This window comes from Narcine bancroftii, chromosome 5 (assembly GCF_036971445.1).
Source record: "Narcine bancroftii isolate sNarBan1 chromosome 5, sNarBan1.hap1, whole genome shotgun sequence".
In the NCBI taxonomy this organism is placed as follows: domain Eukaryota; kingdom Metazoa; phylum Chordata; class Chondrichthyes; order Torpediniformes; family Narcinidae; genus Narcine; species Narcine bancroftii.
In genome coordinates this window covers 87,907,178-87,930,533 of record NC_091473.1, presented here as the reverse complement: position 1 = coordinate 87,930,533, position 23,356 = coordinate 87,907,178, and the positions used below count along the sequence as shown (strand labels likewise).

The 23,356-nt window shown below is 44.5% G+C and overlaps 1 protein-coding gene and 1 long non-coding RNA gene across 9 annotated transcripts in view; one reads left to right on the top strand and one right to left on the bottom strand.

Annotated features, from left to right (window-relative positions):
• The window catches only part of LOC138763679 (uncharacterized), a 61,804-nt gene extending 41,491 nt beyond the window's left edge, over window positions 1-20,313 (bottom strand). Inside the window, exons 1-2 of the long non-coding RNA XR_011357721.1 lie at window positions 20,171-20,313; window positions 13,990-14,050 (exon numbers count right to left, since the gene is read on the bottom strand). This is a non-coding gene — a long non-coding RNA (uncharacterized lncRNA). The remainder of the gene's footprint in view (window positions 1-13,989; window positions 14,051-20,170) is intronic.
• odr4 (odr-4 GPCR localization factor homolog) overlaps window positions 1-23,356 on the top strand; it is a 117,496-nt gene that overhangs the window by 33,792 nt on the left and 60,348 nt on the right. The window lies entirely within an intron of this gene.

Here is a 23,356-nt window from a genome sequence, read left to right as displayed (position 1 = left end):
AAGTGCCCTCTAAACATTTCCCCTCCACCCGTGTCCTCGAGTTTGTATCTCGCCTACCCTCAGTGGAAAAAGCCTATCTATTGTTACTGACTATCCCCCTCAATTTTAAATACATCAAATCTCCTCTCATTCTTCTATGCTCCAGGGAATAAAATCCTTTCCCTGTAACTCAGTTCCAGGAGTCCGGGCAACATCTTATTGATATCTTTCCTGTCGTTGGTGACCAAAACTGCACCTTTACCTATCTGTGTACCCTTGGACATTCAGCTTCCAATTACATCGATCATTAAGTCATGTCTCGGTGAGGGCCACAGTGTCATAATTTTCAATCTGTGGCTGTACAACAAGGACATTTACTTTATTCCTAATGCTCCGTGCATTTAGGTACAGTACCCTTCGATCAGTATCTGTTACCGATTTCTCTGTATTTCCATTGTACAGCAAATTATCCTGTCTTACCTGCCTGTCCTTTTTGTCTTCTTTGCTGTACGTTATTTTTGACTTTGTTCTATTTTCCTCTTTCTCGACTGTAACACCCTGGTTCCCTTCTGCACTCACATTCTAATTCCCCCTCACCAGAGGATGTCTGTTTAAGGTGAGTGGAGGAAATTTTAGGAGAGACATCAGAGGTCTGTTTTATTAACTCTTGAGAATGGTCGATGACTGGAATGCCATTGCGGGTGGAGGCTTGTTCAACAGGGACATTCAAAGGACTCTTAGATATCCACATGGATGCAATTGTGGTGTGTAAATAAATAAAAAAATAGATAATTGTAGTCAGTTTACATATAGTGCCCTCCATGTTTGCAACAAAGACTTTCTTCCTTTATTTGCCCTTGTGCTCCACAGTTTGTAATCAAACAATTAAAGTGCACATTTCAGATTTGGCTATTTGCATATATTTTGGTTTTACCATATAGAAATTATAGCACTTTTTATCCATTGTCCGCTCATTTCAAGGCATCATAATATTTGGGACATTTGTCTCCACAGGTTTTTATGATTACTCAGGTATGTTTAATTGCTTTATTGGTACAGGTAGCTTGCTTCTATGCTTTTGATCACCTTTGGAGCCTGTAGTTGCCATTTTTCAATGAGGACCATTTTTGTGCCCAGTGAAAGTCAAAGAAGCCATTATGAGACTAAAACAAGGACAAAACTGTATCCAAACCTTAGAAGCATAGAACATTCCACCATAGAAACAGGCCCCTTCGGCCCTTCTGGTCTGTGCCGAACCATCATTCTGCCAAGTCCCACTGACCTGCACCCAGTCCATAGCCCTTCATATCTCTCCCATCCATTCACCACTTCAGCTGGCAGCTTGTTCCACATTCCCACTACTCTCTGTGTGAAGAAGTGCCCTCTAAACATTTCCCCTCCACCCGTGTCCTCGAGTTTGTATCTCGCCTACCCTCAGCGGAAAAAGCCTATCTATTTTTACTGTCTATCCCCCTCAATTTTAAATACATCAAATCTCCTCTCATTCTTCTATGCTCCAGGGAATAAAATCCTTTCCCTGTAACTCAGTTCCAGAAGTCCGGGCAACATCTTAGTAAATCTTCTCTACACTCTTTTTACCTTATTGATATCTTTCCTGTAGTAGGTGACCAAAACTGCACACAATACTCCAAATTTGGCCTCACCAATGTCTTGTACAACTTCACCAAAACATTCAAATACTTTGATTTATGAAGGCCAGTATGCCAAAAGTTCTCTTTATAACCCTATCCATCTGTGATGCCACTTTCAGGGAATTATGTATCTGTATTCCCAGATCCCTCTATTCTACCACACTCCTTTGTGCCCTACAATTTACCCTATATGTCCTTTCTGATTTATCCTTCCAAAATGCAACACCTCACATTTGTCTGCAATAAATTCCATCTGCCATTTTTCAGACTATTTTTCTAGCTGGTCCAGATCCCTCTGCAAGCTTTGAGTATTTTTTTGCCATCCACAACACCTCCAATCTTAGTGTCATCTGCAGATCATTGATATAAATGACAATTAACAATGGTCCCTGCACCGATCCCTGAGGCACACTACTTGTCACCGGTCTCCAGTCTGAGAAGCAATCATCTGGTTTCTCTTATCCAGCCATTGTCAAATCTATTTTAATACTTTACCTTGAATACTTAGCATTTGAACCTTTCTGACTAACCTTCTATGCGGGACCATGTCAAAGGCCTTACTAAAGTCCATGTAGACAACATCCATGCCCTTTCCTTTATCAACTTTCCTGATAACCTCCTCAAAAAAACTCAAGATTGGTTAAACATGACCGAACATGCATACAACCATATTGACTATCCCTATTCAGTTCCTGGCTTTCCAAATAATTGTATATCCAATCTCTGAGAACATCTTCCAATAATTTACCTACTACTAACATCGGGCTCACCAGCCTATAATTTTCAGGGTTACTTTTGGAGCCTTTTTTAAAACAATGGAAAAACATGAGCTACCCTCCAATTCTCTGGCACCACATGCATGGCTAAGGACATTTTAAATATTTCTACCAGAGACCCTGCAATTTCTACACTTACCTACCTCAAGGTCTGAGGGTATATCTTGTCAGGCCCTGGGGATTTATCCACCCTTATTTGCTTTAAGACAGCAAGCATTTCCTCTTCTTTCATCTGTAGAGATTCTATGACCTAACTGCTTGTTTTCCTTACTCCCCATGACTCTGTGTCAATTTCCTGAGTGAATACTGATTGGGCAAAAAATAAAGCCCATTTAAGATCTTCCCTCATCTCTTTTGGCTCCATACATAGCTGACCCCTCTGACCTTTGAGTGGACCAATTTTGACCCATTGTCTGGCAAAGCAACCGTGTGCCTTCTTTTGGCCTTCCTGATTTATTTCTTGAAATTTTTCTTGCATAGTTTAATACTCCTCATGTACCTCATTTTCTCCATGTTACCTACATATGCTATACACTTCTTCAGAACCAGATCCTCAATATCCCTAGATAACCAATGTTCCCTATGTCTTTAAGTTTGCCTTTAATCCTGACAGGAACATGTAAACTTTTTACTCTTAAAATTTCACTTTGGAAGGTCTTCCACTTTGCACATCCTTTCCCAAAAACAACTGATCCATATCCAAGCATTCTAGATCCTTTCTCATTTCCTCAAAATGAGCCTTTCTCCCATTTAGAATCTCAACCTGAGGCCTGGAGCTGTCCTCCATAATTAACTTGAAACTAATGGCATTATGATCACTGGACCCAAAATGTTCCCTTACACATACTTCTGTCACCTGTTTTTTGTCTCATTCCCTAATAGTAGATCCAGTATTACACTCTCTCTAATTGGTACCTCTATATATTGATTTGGAAAACTTTCCTGAACACATTTGACAAGTTCAAAGCTATCCCGCTCTTTTACAGAATGGCAGTACCAGTCAAAATGTGGAAAGTTAAAATCTCCTACTATCACAACCTTATGTTTTCTGCAGCGTCTAGATTCTCACTACAGATTTGCTCCTCCAATTCTTGCTGACTATTGGGCAGTCGATAATACAACCTCATGTGGTCATACCCTTCTCATTCCTCTGCTTAACCCATATAGCCCTCAGTAAACAAGTCCTCTGGTCCTGCCTGAGCACAGCTGTGATATTTTCCCTGACGAGCAATTCCGTTTCTCCCCTTTCATCCCTGCTGTTGTATCGTGTCTGAAGCAATGGAAGCCCAGAATATTGAGCTGCCAGTCCTGCTCCTCCTGCAACCAAGTTTCTCTAATAGTCACAATGTCATAATTGCATATACCAATCCACACGCTAAGCTTGTCTACCTTTCCTACAATACTCCTTGCACTGGAATAGATGCACTTGAGAACATTTTCACCATGTACATCCTGTTGACTTACATTACATACAATTTTCACATTATCTTTTCCCTTCTCTACTTTATCTGCTCTGGCACTCTGGTTTCCATCCCCCTGCAAATCTAGTTTAAACCACCTCCTGAGAGCAGCACTCGCAAACCTTCCTGCAAGGATATTAGTTCCCCTCCAGTTTAGAATGTAAAATGTCCTGTTGGAACATCGCTACCTTCCCTTGAAGAGAGCCCAATGATCTAGAAACATGAAGCTCTCCCTCCTGCACCATGCACCATGTCTTCATCCTCCTATTTCTAACCTCACTAGCATATTGCACTAGTAGTAATCCTGAGATCACAACTCTGGAGGTCCTTTCATCCTAGTGCTTAACTCCCTGAACTCTCATTGCAGGACTTCCTTATCTTTCTTACCCATGTCATTGGTCCCTACATGGACCATGACATCTGATGAGAAAACCATGAACTCAATCTGAGAAATGTTGGACCCAGGCACCAGGGAAACAATGAACCTGATCTCTTCCACAGAACCTCTTGCCTGTCCCCTTAATTATGGTATCCCCTATCACTACATGTCACCTTCCTTCCTTCCTTCCTTAGCCACCCCCTATTACTACGTCTCGCCTTTTCCCCCCACCCTTCCCTTCTTAGCCAGAAACCTGATTGCCATGGCTGGTCTCCAGTAGGTCGTCCACCCAACAGTATCCAAAATGGTATTCTTGTTTGAGAGGAATGGCCACAGGAGTGTCCTGCACTGCCTGCCTGTTCCCTTTCCCTCTTCTGACTGTCACTCATCTACCCTCTTCCTGCCTCCTAGGTGTGATGGCATCCCTGTAACTCCTGTCTGTTACCCGCCTCTGCCTCCTGAATGATCCAGGTCCAATTCCTTAACTCAGGAGCTGTAGCTGGAATCACCTCTCGCAGATGAAGGATAACCAAAATCAACAGTTTGGGACATCGTTAAGAAGAAAGAGCTTACTGGTCATCTCAGTAACTACAAAGAGACTGGTATTCCAAGGAAGATCTCCACTGCTGATGACAGAAGAATTTTCATCATAATGAAATAAATCCTAAAACACATGTCCGGCAGATCAGAAAAACTCTTCAGGAGGCAAGTGCAGGTATTTCAATGTCTACTGTTCGCAGAAGACTTCATGAACAGAAATTCAGAGGTTACTCTGCAAGATGCAAATAACTAGTTAACCACAGATAGGTTGGCTAGATTAAAGTTTTCCAGGAAGTAAAGAAACCTGCAGAATTCTGGAGAAAATGTCTTGTGGACAGATGAGACCAATATTAGCTTCTAATAGAGTGATGGGAAGAGCAGATTGTGTAGACATAAAGGAATTGCCCAAGATCCAAAGCATACCACCTTTGTCATGGTTTGCATCTTGCAATGTAAGCTCCGTATTTATGTTCATGAAGTCTTCTGTTGCCAGTAGTCATTGACATATCCACACTTGCCTCCTGAAGATTTTTTTCTGATCTGATGGTCATATATTTGGGGATTTTTCTTCATTATGATGAGAATCCTTCTGTCATCATCAGTGGAGATCTTGGAATGCCAGACTCTTTGCAGTTACTGAGCTCACAAGTATGCTGTTTCTTCTTAATGATGTCCCAAACTGTTGATTTTGGTAATCCTAAGGTTGTGGCAATGTTTCTTAATGTTTTATTCTTGTTTTTCAGCCTCATAATGTCTTCTTTGACTTTCATTGGCACAACTCTGGTCCTAATTTAAAAAATGGCAACTACAGACTCCAAAGTTGATCAAAAGCTTAAAAGCAAGCCTTGCTCACTTTTACCTGCACCAATGAAGCAATTAAACTTAGCTGAGTATAGGCAGTCTCTGGATTACGAACGTCCAACATCTGGACAATTTTTACTTACGAATGGATACGCGCTACTTCAGTTGTTCATCGACTTGAGGAAAGAGAACACTGACCGCCATTTTAAGTCAGTTCATGGTTATTTACCCTTGTAACCATGCCTCCAAAGTGCAAATATGATGCAAGAAAAGCTCTGTACAAACTTCCCTTGATGCCTACTTCAAGAAATTTAACTAACTGATGCTAAATAAGAACCATATGTACTTGTTCTGACTTGCCTGCAAATTCAACTTAAACATGGACTTAGGAATGGATCTCGTTCATAACCCGGGAACTGTCTGTATTCAAACACCTGTGAGGTCAAATGTCTCACACACTATGGTGCCTTGAAATGAAGGGACTATGTATGAAAAGTGGTGTTATTTCTACAAGGTCAAGCCAAAATGCATATAAATAATCTTGAATAAAATCTGGAAATAAGCACTTTAATTACATGAATTGTTTGATTACAAATTTAAAACTGTGGAGCACAGGGACAAATGTCTTTGTTCCAAGCATTATGGAGGGTACTGTAGGTCATAGGCCTGTACTGTGATTTTTTTTTTTAAAGTTTTTTGGACATACAGCACGGTAACAGGCCATTTTGGCCCACAAGTCCATGCCACTCAATTTACACCCTATTAACTTACTCCGCCAATAAGTTTTGAATGGTGGGAAGAAACCAGAGCTCCTGGCAAAAACCCATGCAGACACAGGGAGAATGTACAAACTCCTTACAGACAGTGCAGGATTTGAACCCTGATCTCTGCCGCTGTAAAGGCATTGCACTAACCGGTATGCCAACCGTGCTTCCTTATGTAATGTTCTCTAACTTCACAAAACACTTGTCATGTTATACATATGTATTGTGGGGCAGGGAGTGACAGAGCACAGGCTACCACGTTGCTTTTCCCCGTGATGTGCTGTATGTCCATGGTAATTTAAAACACGTAGGACAAGTGTCTTTGTTGTCGGGCTGACCACGGGTCTGATACCTTATGTAAAGCAAAGGTCACCAGCTTGTGATTGGTGAAGACCTTGAATTGCCACCCTTCCAAAAAGTTACGGAAATGTCCTACCGCCAGGTACAGCACTAATAGCTCTCGATCAAAAGCATTCTATTTGAGCTCGGTGGTGGGGGTGGGGTGGTGGGCACAGAGGTGCCTGCTGAAAAAGGCCAGGGTTTGTCACTGGCCCTCAATAAGCTGTTCCAGCATGCTCCTTACCAGGAGGGTGGCATTGGCCAGTGCGTCTTTGACGTTCTGCAATGCCCTGGAAGACTCATTGTCTCAATTAATGTCTTTTGACTTGTCTGCCATCAGCGCAAAGAGGAGGTGCATAATGCGTGGTGCTGTCGGTATCAACCTGTTGTAAAAGTTTATCATACTGGTGAATTCCTGTAGCCCTTTTACTGTGTGTGGCTTAGTGAAGTGCGGATTTCCTCAGGGAGGGCTGTGGTCCCTTATCTGTTTATCCTTTGCCTCAGGAAGGCAATGGTGTCCAGACGAAATTGGTAGTCGCAGGGTTGATAGTCAACCTGAACTCACTCAAGTAGGTGCACAGTCGTCTCAGGTGGGTGGCGTGATCTTTGTGGCTGTGTTACGGAGTCCAGAGGACCCCAAAAACCAGCAGCAATAGATATGCACCACAACCCAGGGTTACTTAAAAGTAATTTTTAAATTATATTTGAACAAGAAAACAGAATTAAACTTATTACTTTCAACTTACTTAACCTACTTACCAATACTAAGCGCAAGTATGTGTAATAAGATTAGAGTAGTTCTTTGCATCACAGTCCAATCTCACTTGCACTGTGCACAGAAGTTAGCATTAACAAAGTTCACCAGTCTTTGGTGTTTAACAAGAAAATGGTTACCACTCAGGAGGGTTCTTGTTAGTCTTTAGAGAGATTCCTTTTTGTTCCAGGACATCTGCACCTGAGTCCTGTTTAATCAGTCTTGCTGACGAAACTTGCCTCCTTCAGAGTTCTCCAGATGATCCTCTTTCTTTCAGGTCACCTCAGACAGCTAGTCTTCTCCTTTGACTAGACAGCCTTCCAAAAGTTTGCCAGCTTTGTCCTTCTGGAACTGATTTCTGTGTCTCTCTTCACAGTTTCACTCCCTCCTTCTCTGAGAGCAAAACTGTTCTATCTCTGCCTGCAAAAATCACATGCTCTCCCAGGCAAGCTGAATGCAGATACTTTGTTGACCTTTTGCAAAAAGCACTCTGCAAAAATTCTGTGTTTTAAATGTGTGTAAGCTGCTCTAGCAATTCCTCCCAAGACACCTCAAAATACTCTGTCACAGCTGCAACTGGCGATGAGGATATTGTCAACCAGGAAATGCCTGCCATATTGTCCACAGTTCACTGTGTCCATCAGATGCTGAAAAGTTTGTGCTGCGTTCTTTAGACCGAAGGGCAAGTGGAGAAATTCAAACAAGCCAAAGGGGGTTATGATTGCAGTCTTGCGGACACCCTGGGTGTGAACTGGCATCTGGTGGTACCTCCAGATGAGGTCCACCTTGGAGAAAACACGTGCCCCATGCAGGTTTGCTAAAAAGTCTTGGATGTGGGGCATGGAATATCTGTCAGGTGTGGTGGCGGTAATTGCCACATGGTCTCCAAATACCTTCTGATTTGGGCACCATGTGGAGGGGGAAGGCCCAGGGACAGACGGAGTGCCGTACAATCTCCATCTCTTCCTTTTCTAGGCTGAGCTTTTCAGGAGGGAGATGTCACGCCCTGGCATAGAGTGGGGGGCCCTCGGTCAAAATATGGTGCCTTACCCCGTGCTTTGGGTTGGCCGTGGAGAACTGTGGTGCCACTATTGAGGGGAACTCCACTAGTAGGCAGGCGAATTCATTGTCCAGGTGGGGAGCGGGAAGAGGCAGAGTCTGAAAAGTTCTGGTATGCACCAAGTGCCAACCCTTGAGGTCGACAAGCAAGCAGTGGTCCCTTAGGAAATCAGCCCCAAGGAACGTTTGCACCACTGCTGCAAGGGTGAAGATGCATGTAAAGCAGCTGTTGCCGAACAAAAGGGGGATGGTGCGTATCCCAAAAGTCCAAATAGAGAACCTGTTGGCTACCCTCAGCATTGGGGCCCGCTTGCTGTTGTGGGTGTCGAGGCCTGCAGGAGGTAGGATGCTTATCTCAGCGCCAACGTCAACCAGGAAATGCCTGCCTGATGAGTCCCAGACGAAGAGGAGGCTATCACATGGGCCAACTGCCACAGCATTAACAACAATTGGCCAAGACGTTTCCTGGAAACCTGCAGGGTGGGCGGCATCGACGGGCCTCTGCACCCCATCACTGATGATAATAACATAGCCGACCCAGGGTATTAGCTTGCCTCTCAGCTGGTCTTGATCACCAGCTGATGTCAGCCCGGGCCGTGACCTTCCAAGGGTCGATGAAGTCCTCGTCTGTGAGCAAGAGTCAAATGTCCTTGAACAGCTGTTCCAGAATGATCTGCTCAAAGAGCAGGCAAAGCTTGTGGCCCTTGGTTAGAGCGAGCATTTCACTCATTAGGGTGGACCCTAATCTGTCCATATGCACAAATCGGGTGGTGCGCTCGTGCTGGGAGAACCCAAAAGTGCTTGTTAACAGTTCTTTGAGGGCCATGTAATTGCCTTGCTCCAGAGATTGCCTGGATCGCTTGATTTCCAGAGGAAACCTACGACCCTTGCCACTGTGTCCTGATTGAGGGCGCTCACAATGTAGAAGTAGCAGGCATTGGCATTGATGATGTGCCGAAGCTGGAACTGAGCCTCAGCCTGCTCGAACCACACATGTGGCTGCGACACCCAAAACATTGGGAGCCTGAGAGAGATCAAATGGATGGTTGCTGTCTCTTCTTGATCTGACATCTTCAGGACCAACTGCTGGTTGGACCTGTCGGGGTCACCAATGTAGCATTTGCACTCCGCAAGCATGGAGAAGAACGACATGCATACCAAAGCCTTGGAAAAAGAGACTGGTTTATTGCTTTGGCCATTGCGTTTGATTGGGCCCCTGGTGCTAATGTCAGGACCCCGCATCATTGGAACACCGACCTGGGGTTGGCCAGCATTCCCGCTAAAGTTCCCCATCTTCCTGCTGTGCGGAGGTCACCTGTGATGACAGTAACAGTGTTCGCCAGCCATTTTGTGGGCTGGTCTGTGTCTCCTTGCGTGGGTCACAATGCTATCCACAGCATATCCTTTGTTTAGCCTGTTTGAGGTTTCCTCAAAAAGTTTGCAGTCATTTTGTCAAGTAAGAATTTCCCTTGAGGAAACCCTGCTTACTTTTGTTTATCTTGTCATGCACCTCCAGGTACTCAAAAACCTCATTCTTGACAATTTACTCCCTACAACTTCCCAACCACTGAAGTTAGGCTAACAGGTCTGTAATTTCCTTACGGCTTTTTAAATAGTGTTGTGACCTTTGCAGTTCTCAGTCCTCCAGAACCATGCCAGAATCTATTGATTCTTAGAAGATCATTACCAATGCCTCTACAATCTCTATAGCTACTTTTTTCAGAACTGAGGACGCATTCCCCCTGGCCCAGGAGATTTGCCTACCCTTAGACCAATCAGCTTCCTAAGCTTCTTCTCTCTGGGTGATTGTGACTGCACTCATCTCTTCCCTGACACTCTTGAAAGACTGGTATACTGCTAATGTCTTCCACAGTGAAGGCTGACACAAAATATCTATTCAGTTCCTCTACCATCTCCTGTCTCTCATTAAAAATTATTCCTCATCGTTTTCTATTAGCCCTATATCCACTTGCTTCTTACACTAAATATACTTTTTTAAAAAAAATCTTTTTGGTATCCTTTTTATTATTTGCCAGCTTCCTTTCGGTTTATTTTCCTTCCTAATGACCATCTTGCCTTCTGTATGCTTTTAAAAGCTTCCCATTCCTCTGTCCTCACACTCATTTTTGCTCCCTTTTTATTGCCTTCACTTTAGCTTTGACATCTCTTGTTCCATTAAAATATTCCTTTTTTGGAATATACCTGTCCTGCATCTTCCTAATTTCTCACAGAAACTCCAGGCATTGCTGTCTGCTGTCCTCCCTGCTCGTGTGGTTTTCTAATCAATGTTTGGCAGTTTCTTTCTCTTTCCTGTGTGCTCCCCTATATTCCGCTGGTATACCGATACCTGATTTTTAGTTTCTCCCTCTCAAACTGCGGGGCAAATTCTATTATATTATGATCACTGCCTCCTAAGGGTTCCCTTACCTTCAGCTCCCTTTTCAACTCTGGTACATTGCACTATACCAAATCCAGAATTTCCATTTTTCTGGTCAGCTCAACGATAATCTATTCTGAGAAGCCATCCTGAAGGTGTTCAATAAATTTATTCTCTCAGGATCCTGAGAGTGCAAATGTTCTAAGTGTTTTGATTTTCAGTACAGTACTGGCAAATGAGTCTTGTATAATTTCAACATTAGTGTAAGATATCTGATGTCCATTGATGTAAAATGGTTGTTAGAATTAGCTTAAGTGGAAGTAACCCAAGTTAAAACTTGCATCGCAGATTTAAGGTGACAATGCGAAGGTATTTCAGATCAAGTAAATTTTAAGTTTTGAACTTTGTCAAGCAAGAATGAGTAACACTCGTCACACATTGCAACTTAATTTATGTTAGTGATTATGAAGCTAAGAGATGCCAAAATTAACAGTATGCAGTTTTGGTAAGATATAATCACCATTACTGAATGAAAGCAAAAGAGTTCGGCTGATAACAGTGACAGATGTTATGGATGTGATGGGAGGTGAGGACCTAGATGGAATAACTATCACAAAAGAGGTAGTACTGAGCAAACTTGTGGCTCTAAAGATAGAGGTCCCCTGGTCCTGATGGAATACATCCCAGGGTACTGAAAGAAAGAGCATAAGGCATTGGTGATAATTTATCAAATTTGTCTGGACTCTGGGCAGGTCCCGGCAGATTGGAAGTCAGGGAACGTCATGCCACTATTTTAAAAAAGGTGTAGACTAGGGTTTTCCCAAGTGGTCGATATTGACCCCTGGGGTCAATGGGATCTTCCAGGGGTTAATAAATGCCAGAGTTTAGAAAGGGGGTTGATGACACCAGGGTGGGGAAGGTGGGTTGATTTAACATAGAGCCTCCCCAGCATGGTTCAGCAGTTACTGCCCGTCAACCCCTCATTCAGCATGGTGGGGGGTGGTGGTGAGGGAGGATTACCTGCCATGAACCTTCATGCACCGCTATTACACCCAGGATGCTACATTTAGCAGGTAAGTGCCCTTTCTGTCCCTTAATTTGGGACAATGGGACAAATTAATGTCTGGCTCATGGTGGTGCTGGTCAGAGGGCAGAGGGCTCAAAAACTGGACAGTCCAACCTAAAACTGAATGTCTGGCCACCCGATCCAGTGCATCTCCCCATCCAACACTGAGATTCTATGCCTGGGGGTCAATGAGGGACCACATAGTCCCTAAAGGGGTCAATAGTCTAAAATGTTTGGGGGCCCCTGATGTAGGCAAAAGGCAGGGAACTCGAGGCCAGTTATTTTATCATCTGTGGTTTGGAAAATGCTTGAAGCTATCACTAAAAAAGAAATAGCGAGGCATCTGGACCGAAATGGATCCATCAGGCAAACAACATAGCATCAGCAAAGGCAGGTCCTGTTTCACAAGCTTATTGAAGTGCTTTGAGGATATAATGAGCATGGTAGTTAGAGGGGAGCAGATGGGCATTGTTTACTTGGATTTCCAGAAGGTATTCGATAAGGGGCCGCATAGAAAATTTGTACATAAGCTAAGGATACTTAGAGTTAGGGGTGATGTATTATGGATAGAGGATCGGTTAACCAAAAGAAAGCATAGAGTTGGGATACAAGGGTGTTTTTCTGGTTGGCAATCAAAGGTGAGTGGGATAATCCAGTGGTCAGTGCTGGGCCCGCAACTGTTCACGATATACATTAATGACCTCCAAGTTTGCTAATGACACTAAACTGAGTGGAAAAGCAAATTGTGCAGAGGATACAGAGAGATATAGGTTTAGTGAGTGCGCAAGGGTCTTGAAGATGGAGTACAATGTTGGTAAATATATGATCCACTTTGGAAGGTAAAATGGAAAATCAGATTATTATTTAAATGGTTACCATTATAGCATGCTGCTGAGCAGAAGGACTTGGGTGTGCTTGTGCATGCATCACAAAAGGTTGGTTTGCAAGTGCAGCCAGCTATCAAGGAAATGTTGGCCTTCATTGCTAGAGGGATAGAATTTAAGCGGAGAGAAGTTATGCTACAACAGTACAAGGTACTGATGCGGCTGCATCTGGAGTACAATTCTGGTATTCTAATTTGAGGAAGGATGGGAGACTTTGGAGGCAGTGCAGAGGAGGTTCATCAGGTTGATTCCAGAAATGAGGGGGTTAGGCTATGAGAAGAGATTGAATCGTCTGGGACTACTTGCTGCTTGTTGGAATTTAGAAGAATGAGAAGGGATCTTATAGAAATGTACAAAATTATGTAAGGCATAGATAAAGATAGAGGTAGGTAAGTTGTTTCCATTAGTGGGGGAGACTAGAACTAGGGGACATAGCCTCAAGATCCAGGATAGTAGATTTAATATGGAGATGAGGAGGAACTGCTTTTCCCAGAGGGAATCAGTGGACTTCACTGCCCATTGAAGCAATGGAGGCTACCTCAGTAATTACAGTGAAATCTCGTTAGAACGCGATTCGTTAATCCGTGGAATCGCTTGTAGCACGGGTGTCTGTGGACCCCAAACTGCTAAGGGGCGGGCTGATGACAATCAACTGGCGACCCAGCTCCCTGCGCCTGACAGCCCCCTCCCGGTGCCCCTTCCCCCCGGCACGGGACGTCAAGGCATGGGCTGCCGATGGGGGCCAACAGCGCAGGGGTGTCTCGTGCCGACTGCCCCTACCCCAACGTCCTGCGCTGGCAGCTCCTGCCATGGTTGGCTCTGTGTAAATAATGTTGATGTGACCTATTTCATTGATACTATACGATACTCATTGATCATTGCAAAAAAAATCCCATGACCATTATTCCCTTATCACCAAGCCATTTTCAGATATAATTGCCATCTTGCCTTTGAACCTATGGGATCGTTTCATTTTAGCCATTCTCCCTGTCAGACTTTGTTAAAGGCCAATTCCATACCGACCACATTAACATTAGCACTCAGAAATACAGTCAAATTAGTCAGTTAGATTCATCCTCGGAAAACCTCAGTTAACCCCTACATCTCCAAGTACAACCTCCAATTACAAATCTCCAAGTTTTTCCACTAATTTTCTTACCCATCAACTCGCCTTCTTGTAGATATTTGGTTTATCCATGCTACCCTTCTTGAAGAATCCTCTGTGGGAAGAGAAAATTTGAAAATTTCTGACAAACTCTCAGCAATCTTCTCCTTTACCGTCTTCACAAAATATTAATGCTACTGGCACTATATTCTAAGATGAAGTCACTAGCTACACAGTAACAGCCTACTCCATTTGTATCATGTATGATCTTGAAGCATGGTTGGATAACTTGTAACCCACCTTCTAAAAGATTTGAGTTCGTCCACAAAAGTAGAGCCTATGTTTTTTTCAGTCTATTGTGGTCAGTAGTATGTCCTGTATACAGGAATCCTGGAAAAGAGGCTACCATGCTGACATTTTTGTACTCAATCACTGCAGTAACTGATCATTCTTTGTGTAAGAAATAATGAACTTGTGTTTACCAAAGTACACAAAGAAAATCTTTCAACTTTATTTTGTGAGGTACTGGATTTATTGAGCTTTCGAATTGTACATTGGTGACCTATCCAATAACTCACAACAGTGCCAAATGCTTAATGGTAAAATTGAAACCTTTTCAGCCTTCCAAGAAACAGCAATAAACATTGAAATATCTTCAAATGTGCATAACAATTAATCCTTTGTATTTCAGGGACAGAATTATTCTTATTTTTCTCATCCCATATTTGTGTCTTATTTACTTATGAATTGAAGACATGGAATTTTAAATGTTGACAGTTAAAAGATGCTACATGTAGACTAGCAAATGTAATAGGGAAGAATTTAAAAAAAAATTCTTTAAGCATTATACATTGCCAGTAATATTCTCCATGCCCAATTGCCCATGAAGTTGCTGATGAACTATTCCAGTTACATGCTGGCAGAACTCCAACATTTTTTGTGCAGGTTGTTCATGGTTTCGAACTCATAACAATAAAGCAAAGATAACAGATTTGCAAGCAATGCTGGTGGAGGACTTCAGATTTATTGTCAGAGTGAAGTAGTATTACCATTTCTTGGTGGAGCAAAAATAATTTACACAATGACCTGTCTTGGGTAAACTTATACCTCTCATTTTGTTCATTTTAGATTGGTCACAGTGTTTGAGCTACCGAAAGAAAATAGACACACACACCGAGAGCAGTTCAGTTTATATAAATGTTTATTACTAATTCAAAAGCTGATTTCACACTACAATATGCAAGCCCTTCCCAACTATACTTATCAACGCTTGGACTGGTCCCAACTGCCGAAGCGAGGCAACGACTGCACACTTGTAGTAGGTTGTCAGGGCGCTGGTAGCAGCTTCTCCACCTCCCCCGACCGGGACGTTGCTTGGACTCTGGCTGTTCTTCCTTCTTGACAAGGGGTGTTCCCACCCCTCGGAGAATCTATACTTCAGCAGCAGGACCACAGGCTTATATACCCCAAAAACAATTAATCATGCGCCTACTCCTTCTAACATTTGTCAGTCAAAATCAAAACTGAACATTATATTCTACAATTTAGAAGATTAATTATTATGGAACCAGGATGTTATGATTTTCTGGTTTATCTCGTAGATACAAAGACTTATTAAAAGTTCTCGAGCAAGACAGGTTGTGACCAATTCGTCAATTTCAGAGTGTTGCATTTGACAACTGCTTTCCCTGGGCCTCACAGTGGAATTCCATTTCAAAGTGTATCTTCAGATAAGTCCGCATGACTGAGTTTAATTACATCTGCTAGTTCTGAAAGTAAGGTGACCTGCGTGTGGACCCAGAGTCGTCAGTTCCACATAAGCAAAAAGCATCTGGGTACATGGTTTTAATCCTCCATTACATGACCACATGTAAAAAAATAAAGACTGGCATTGATCTGTGCAATTAGTGGTACTGCCATGTCCCCACTGCCTTTGTCCTTCCATGTGAAGGATTATATATTTTGGAGGTGATTTTGAAAAAGGGTTTGGAAAGCTGTATCAGTGCACTTTGTAGATAGTATTGAATGAAGCCTGTGTCCTTCTGGTTCTGGTGAACATTTAGGTCGGTCAGTGATGTATTAATCAAAAAGCCAGTTTTATCCTGGATAGTATCAAGCTTTTACATTGTTGCTGCAATTGCACGGGTTAATTAAGCACATAACAATCCCTCATGACATGCAGATAATGGAAAAGCTTTTCGGGGATCGTAATGATGTTCTGAGGCTGTGATAACTGAATCTGTAATCATCAGTATCCTCCTTTCTGCCAGTTAATTGACTTAATTTTTGCTCTGTGTTCTCTGTATCACAGCAGGGCATAGCTTGCTCTGATGTCATGGACAATTTCAAGATTTATTTTATTTTCATGTAATAAAAAAGAAAATGCAACAAAAGCACCAAATTTTATTTAGTCTGTCATAAGGCAGACAAAGATTCACCATTAGTATTGCCAGTGCCCCTTTCAGTAAGAGGAGAAGCAAAAAAAGTCCCTTCACAATCATGGAGTGTCTGCACAGATCCCTGTTCTATCTGTTGGCAACCTGAGCTCTAGCTCCTAATCTCTGATAATGATGAGGAAGCCTTCAGTGCCCAAGGCCTTTCTTGTCCGACCTTCTCTGAGTCTTGTGAGCAGTGCCACAGGCCACTGGCACAAACTCACCTGGAACTGTCTGCAGGGCACCTTATACCAACTCTGCCGAAGACGTAGTTAAATCTTCTTTGGGAGCCGTGCGGATGCCAGAAGTACCCATGGGAGGTAGTCCACCCAATCTGGGCCTTGCTCTACCAGCCTGTTGAACTGCAGATGGTAGATTATGGAGTGGTACAGTGTGTCCCAAGTAGCTAAGTCAGTGCTGATCATAGGCTGGAAATGAAAACTGCGACCATTTCCCCTCCCCCCATGTCTGAAATGATGTTGACAGGCAGGCCGAAACGTGCAACCTAGATTGCAATGGAGAGCCCTGGCACAGAACTCCGTGGACCTGTCGACGAGTGATATGGCTTCTGGCCACTTGCTGAACCCGTCGACTTTAGTGAACAAGTACTTTGCCTCCCAGGAGACCAGCAGCAGACCGATGATGTCCACGTGGACATGCTCAAACCTCCTGTGCGTCAGCTAGGAGGGTTGAAAGGGGGCTTACATGTGCCTTTGGTCTTTGGAGGTCTGGCAGTGTATGCATGTCCTAGCCCAGTGTCCAATCTACCTGCTTACGTAGGCCGTGCCAAGCAAATCCATCTGCCACCAGTTGGATGGTTGCCCGAATGGACATGTAGGTCAATCCATGTAGTGCATCAAAAACGTGATGCCTCCAAGCAGCGGGAATGATGAGCCAGGGTTGGCCAATGGACCGATGGGGATGTCCTCAAGTTGCAGGCCCAAGACTGCGGTGCGGTAGGCTGACATTTCTTCATTCAGCGCTGCTTAGTCCAATGCTGGGGTCAGGGATGGCACCAAGTGGATGGAGATGCGAGACAGTGCATTGGCCCTGACATTGTTTTTCCTGGAGATGTGTTTGACAGTGGTAGTATACGGCAAGATGTATGACAAATGGCATTGCTGCCATGCCGACCATGGATCTGACACTTTGGCAAATATGAAGGTGAGGGGTTTGTGGTCCGTGAAGACTGTGAACACCTGCCCCTCCAAGAAATATCAAAAGTGCCAGATGGGCTAGCAGCTCCCTGTTGAAGCCACTGTATTTCAGCTCAAGGCACTGCAGGTGCTAGCTAAAGAACGTGAGTGGTTTCTACTGACCCTCAATTAGTTGTTCTAGCATGCCACTGACTGCAGAGTTGGAAGCGTCAACTGTGAGGGCTGTGGGCATGTCCACCCATGGGTTTACCAGGAGGATGGCATTTTCAAGGGCATCCTTGGCTGCTTGAAAGCCACTGCTGACTCAGTGTCTCAGGTGATTTCCATGGCTTTGCTGTACATCAGGCCGAACAGTGGTCGCATGATTTGGGCCGCTGACAGTAGGAATCGATGGTAAAAGTTGATCATGCTCACGAACTCCTGTAGGCCCTTGACTGTACTGGGCCTGGCAAACTGGCGTATGGCCTCAACTTTTCGTGGCAAGGGAACAGCTCCATGCCAGTCGATGCAGTACCCAAGGAAAGCAATGGCTGACAGCCCGAACGGGCACTTCATGGGTTGATGGCCAGGCTATATTCACTCAGGCGGCAACAGAGTTGGAACAGGTGCGTCAAATGCTCTTGGTGAGAGCGGCTGGCAATCAGGATATCATCTAAGTAGATGAAGAAGAAATCCAAGCTGCATTCTTGAGTCTGAAAGGCATTCACAGGAACTCAAATAGGCCAAACAGGGTGATGAAGGCTGTTTTGGGGACATCACTGGGGTGGACAAGAATCTGATGATACCCGCAGACCAGGTCAACCTTGGAGAAGATGCATGCCGCATGCAAAGTGGCCTTAAAGTCATGAATGTGGGGCCTTGGTGAGGTGGAGTTTGTCAGTTGGGAACCTGCATGCCCACGCATGTAGGGTGGTCCTTGAGTGGGTATGTGGTGCTGTACACCATGCTTAAGGGTGTCTGTGGAGAACTGCGGCATAAATAATGGTTGGGAACTCTGCTAGTACTCTGACAAATTTGTTGCCTGACAAAGTCAGAGTTCAGGTATGTGGCCGGTAACTTGGCTTTTCCGAGTGAGAAGGTATGGAAGCTCTTGCCATTCAATAGGCACTGTCCCTTGAGGTCCACTAGGAGGCAGTGTGCCCAGAGGAAATCTACACCTAGTAAAGGCTGCGACACTGCTGCCAGTGTAAACGAACAGGTGAAACGGCTGGAACTGAATTGGGATGGTTCGCGTACTAAAAGTGCAAATACAGCTGTTGTTGGCAGCGGCGAGCACCGATCTTGAATTCCTGGTGCGAGTGTCGTGGCTCAAAGTGGGGCAAGACGCTAACCTCCACCCCTGTATCTAGGAGGATCTTTCACCTGGAGTGTTGGTCCCAGTAAGTAAAGGAGGCTATCACTGTGGCCAGCTGCCGTAGCCATTAGCGATGGCCAGCCCTGGCGTTTCTCAAAATGGTCTGAACTGGGGTTGCTCTCTGCCACAGGCGTCACTAGTTTCATTGATGGCGTGGGGAAGGCCCAGGCCTTAGGGCGTAACGCAGAAATTTGGTCAACCTGCTATGCTGCTTGGTGTGCCACAGGATATTTGCGCAGGTCGCTATTTGCGTTGTCAGTGATGAAGAGGCAGATATCTTTGGCATCTGCTGGAGAACGACTTGTTCGAACAGTAAATATGGTTTAAGGCCATCTGCTAGTGCCAGCATCTTGTTCATTAAGGCCGATGGCACGGGGTCGTCTAGGCTGTCCATGCGGAGCAACGTGCTCAGTGCTCATGGCGGGAGAGGCCAAAAGTATGGATCAGGAACACCATGATTAAGTGTGATGTCAGAAGAATTTTCATCATAATGAAGAAAAATCCCCAAACACCTATCTGACAGATCAGAAACCCTCTTCGGGAGGCAGGTGTGGATATGTCAATGACTGCTGTCTGCAGAAGACTTCATGAACTGAAATACAGAGACAGCACTGCAAGATGCAAACTACTAGTTAGCCACAGATTACAGTTTGCCAAGAAGTATTTAAAAGAGCCTGCAGAATTTGGGGAAAAAGGTCTCATGGACAGATGATACCAAGATCAACCTATATCAAAATGATGACAAGAGCAATGTGTGGAGGCGTAAAGGAACTGCTCAAGATCCAAAACATACCATCTCATCTGTGAAACGTGGTGGGGTGTTATGGCCTGGGCATGTATGGCTACCATAGGTACACTTACCTTCATTGATGTAACTGGTGAAGGCAGTAGCAAATTAATTCTGAGGTGTATAGAAACATCTTCACTGCTCATGTTTGAGCAAATGACTCCAAACTCATTGGACAGCACTCCATCCTACAGCAAGACAATGATCCCAAACATACTACTAAAGCAACAAAGGAGTTTTTCAAAGCTAATATCTGGAAAATTCTTGAATGGCCAAGACATTCACTTGATCCAAATCCAATTGAGCATGCCTTCTAATATACTGAAGAGAAAAATTAAAGGGACAAGCCCCCAAAACAATCAGGAGCTGAAGATGGCTGCAGTAGAGACCTGGCAGAGCATCACCAGAGAAGATACTCAACACCTGGTGATGTCGATGAATCACAGATTTCAAGCAGTTATTGCATGCAAGGGATATGCAACAAAGTACTAAACATACATACCATTTAATATACATGCCGTTGCTATTTCCCAAATATTATGGTGCCCTTAAATGAGGGGACTATATAAAAAGTGCTGTGATTTTCACATGATCAAACCAAAATGTATATAAATAACCTAGAATAAAATGTTGAATGTGCACATTAATTACATTGTAGTGGGTTGCACGGATCTGCAAGTGAACCGGGTCACGGAGGTGCAGCCTCACACAGGGTTGACATCACAATGTGCAAAGGATCATGGGGGTCGTGCTGATAAGCTCTGAGTTCCCATAAAGTAATTTGGTTGGTTCAACTCACTCACAGCTTCCGTGTGGTTCATTTCTTTCATTCGCTGTAGAGGACACTGACCATATGAATTGTTTGATTACAAATTTAAAACTGGAGCACAGGGGAAATAAAGGAAAAAAGTGTCTTTGTCTTAAATATTATGTACAATGAAATGCTCTTCTCATTGATGAGCATTTAAGCTGTCACATTGTAGCTATAAGATTGTCCATTATTCCACTCATTCCCACTCCTCAGCCTTCTCCCTTGATACCTTGACTATTCAGTTATCTATCAATCTCTGCCTTAAACACACCCAACGACCAGGCCTCCAGAACCGCTGTGGTAGCAAATTCCAGAGGTTGACCATTCCTAGCAAAAGAAATTCCTCAGCATTTTAGTTTTAAATGGGCACCCTTCAATCCTGAAGTTGTGCCCTCTTGTCCTGGACACATTGTCCAGGCCTTTCAACATTCATATTGCTTCCATGAGGTCCCCCTTCATTCTTCTGAACTCAAAGAGTACATTCCAAGAGCGTCAAGCATTCCTTGTATGCTAATCCCTTCATTTCAGGAATCAGGTAATAATGTGGTGGTGTAGCATTGCTAAAGGCAGAGCTGCTGAAATAAATGCCATCCACACTAAGAAAGTAAACTAGTAACTAGTTTATTTAAGCCACACATTCCTTTTTATGGGAGGCGACAGGCTTACAGGAGTGATATCATAACGTGGCTTTGGAGAGTGCTGTTTTGGTCTCCTCGAATACCTGGAGTGCTTCTGCAGATTAGCTCAGCTCCTTGTTACCTGCTTTAACAAAGTCGAAGAGAGGCCGCATGGTGGCTGCTGCTCCTGGGAGGAAGCGATGATAGAAATTCACCATCCCAAGGAATTCATGTAGGTTTTTGAGGATTTTGGGATGAGAAAGTTCCCAATGGCCTCGACCTTGTTAGGCAAAGGTGTTGCTCCTTCACTGGAGAAGTTGATGGTGGACAAACCGAACTGGCACTTGGATGGGTTGATGGCAGCCGGGAAAACAGGCCTTTTAAATGTTCTTTGTGGGTCCTGGCATCTGGGCTGGCAATGAGAATATCATCCAGGTGCACTAAAATCCCCTTCAGGTCTTTTGTCACTATGTCCATGAGGTGCTAGAATGTTTTGGCCACATTTTTCAGCCCGAATGGCATTCTCAGGAACTTGGAGGCCAAACAGGGTGATTATGGCTGTCTTCTGGACATTGTCCTGGTGCACTGGGATCTGGTGGTAGCCCTTCATCAGGTCGACTTTGGAAAAAGTCCTTTATGTGCAGGATGGGCTATTTGTCCTGTAGCATTGTGTCATTGAGCCTGCGGTAGTCTCCGTAGGGGCTCCAGCTGCTAGAGTTCTTTGGGACCATGTGTAGTGGGCTGTTGGAACGGCGAACTCAGTCTTGGCTTAGAGGAACTCATCTTGTGGCAGTCGCTGCACCCACACGTTCACGGGTGGTCCAGTGGTCTTGATGTGGTATTGCACGCCATGTGCTGGTTTCACATCATGGAAGTTGGGGCCCATTAGAGCGGAGAAGTCAGCGAGTAGTGCAGTCTACTCACTTTGTTCGAGAGCATGGACTTCCAAAGGCTGAAAAGTGCAGCAGAGTGTGAGGGGGGGAAAACCTGGCAGGTGGTGGCATTAACCAGCCGACATCAGTTGAGGTCAACCAGGAGTTCATTCGCCTGGAGGAAATCCACTCCTAGGAGAGCCTGTCCTACTGAGGTGATGGTACGGTCCAACCTGAAAATGGCATTCCCGGTGTGAATCGCAACATGTCACGTAGGTGGGGAGGATTGAACAATTGGCAGCCTGTAGGGGTAGGCCTCCGGCATTGTTCTTCCACTCAAAGAACATGGGTGGAATTAGGCTGATTTCGGTGCTGGTGTCTAACAGGAATTCCCACTGGACCTTCCGGTCGCAAAGATATAGCAGGCCTTTTCTGGTGCCAACTGCCGAGGCCACTAACAGCAGCTAGCTTGCTAGTTTCCCTGCATTGGACCGGGTTTGCTGCCTGAAAAGGTGTAAAACAGTACACACAGCTGGGCATTGTGGCCCCACTGACAGTAGTAGTAGCAGTACCCTGCTGTTTTATCGCTGAGGTCACTGCATTGTGGCTAGACTGTTGTGATGGCGCAAGAAGTGGCCAAGGTTTGTGCTGTTGCTCCCACTGCGCAAATAGGCTGCACGTGGATGGAGTCAAGTTGCAGAGTGCAAAAGAGCCAGTCTGCTTCTCTCGCCACAAGGTGCGGTTTGGCAAAGTTTATGTTGGAGATGGCGGCAGTAACAATGTGGACCGGCAACTTGGAAAGGAACAGGACCTCAAATAAGAAGCATTTTGGGTGTCTGTCTGCAAGTGCCACTAGCTCTTGAATCAGTTCTGAGGGGTTGCGATCACCTAGGCTCTACGTGTTAAGCATGTGAACGGCCTGTTTATGCTGGCTAAGTTCAAATGACTCAAGCAAAAACCATTTAAACATCGTGTACTTGCCATCCACAAATGCGTTACTGTCAAACGGGGTGACTTTCGCTGCTGTGGCGGGGTCCAGGGCGCTGACCACGTGCCAGAACTTCATGTCCTCTGCTGTTATTCCTCGCAGGGCAAACTGTGATTCTGCAAGTTGCAGCTAGCTGTATGGCTGGTTTGCATAGAATGGCGGCAAGTGGACGCTTACAGCGTAAACTGCCATGGGCGATCCATTGATGGCAGCCGCTTAGGCTGTGGACGAGTCAAAAAGATTCATCTTGCTGCGTGTTGTGTTAGAAAATGTTAGAACCTGTTCGGGGTCACCATAGCACTGCTAAAGGCAGAGCTGCTGAAATAAATGCTCTCCACACCAAGCAAGTAAACCAGTAACTGTCGTTTATTAAAACCATGTGCATTCCTTTTTAGGGGAG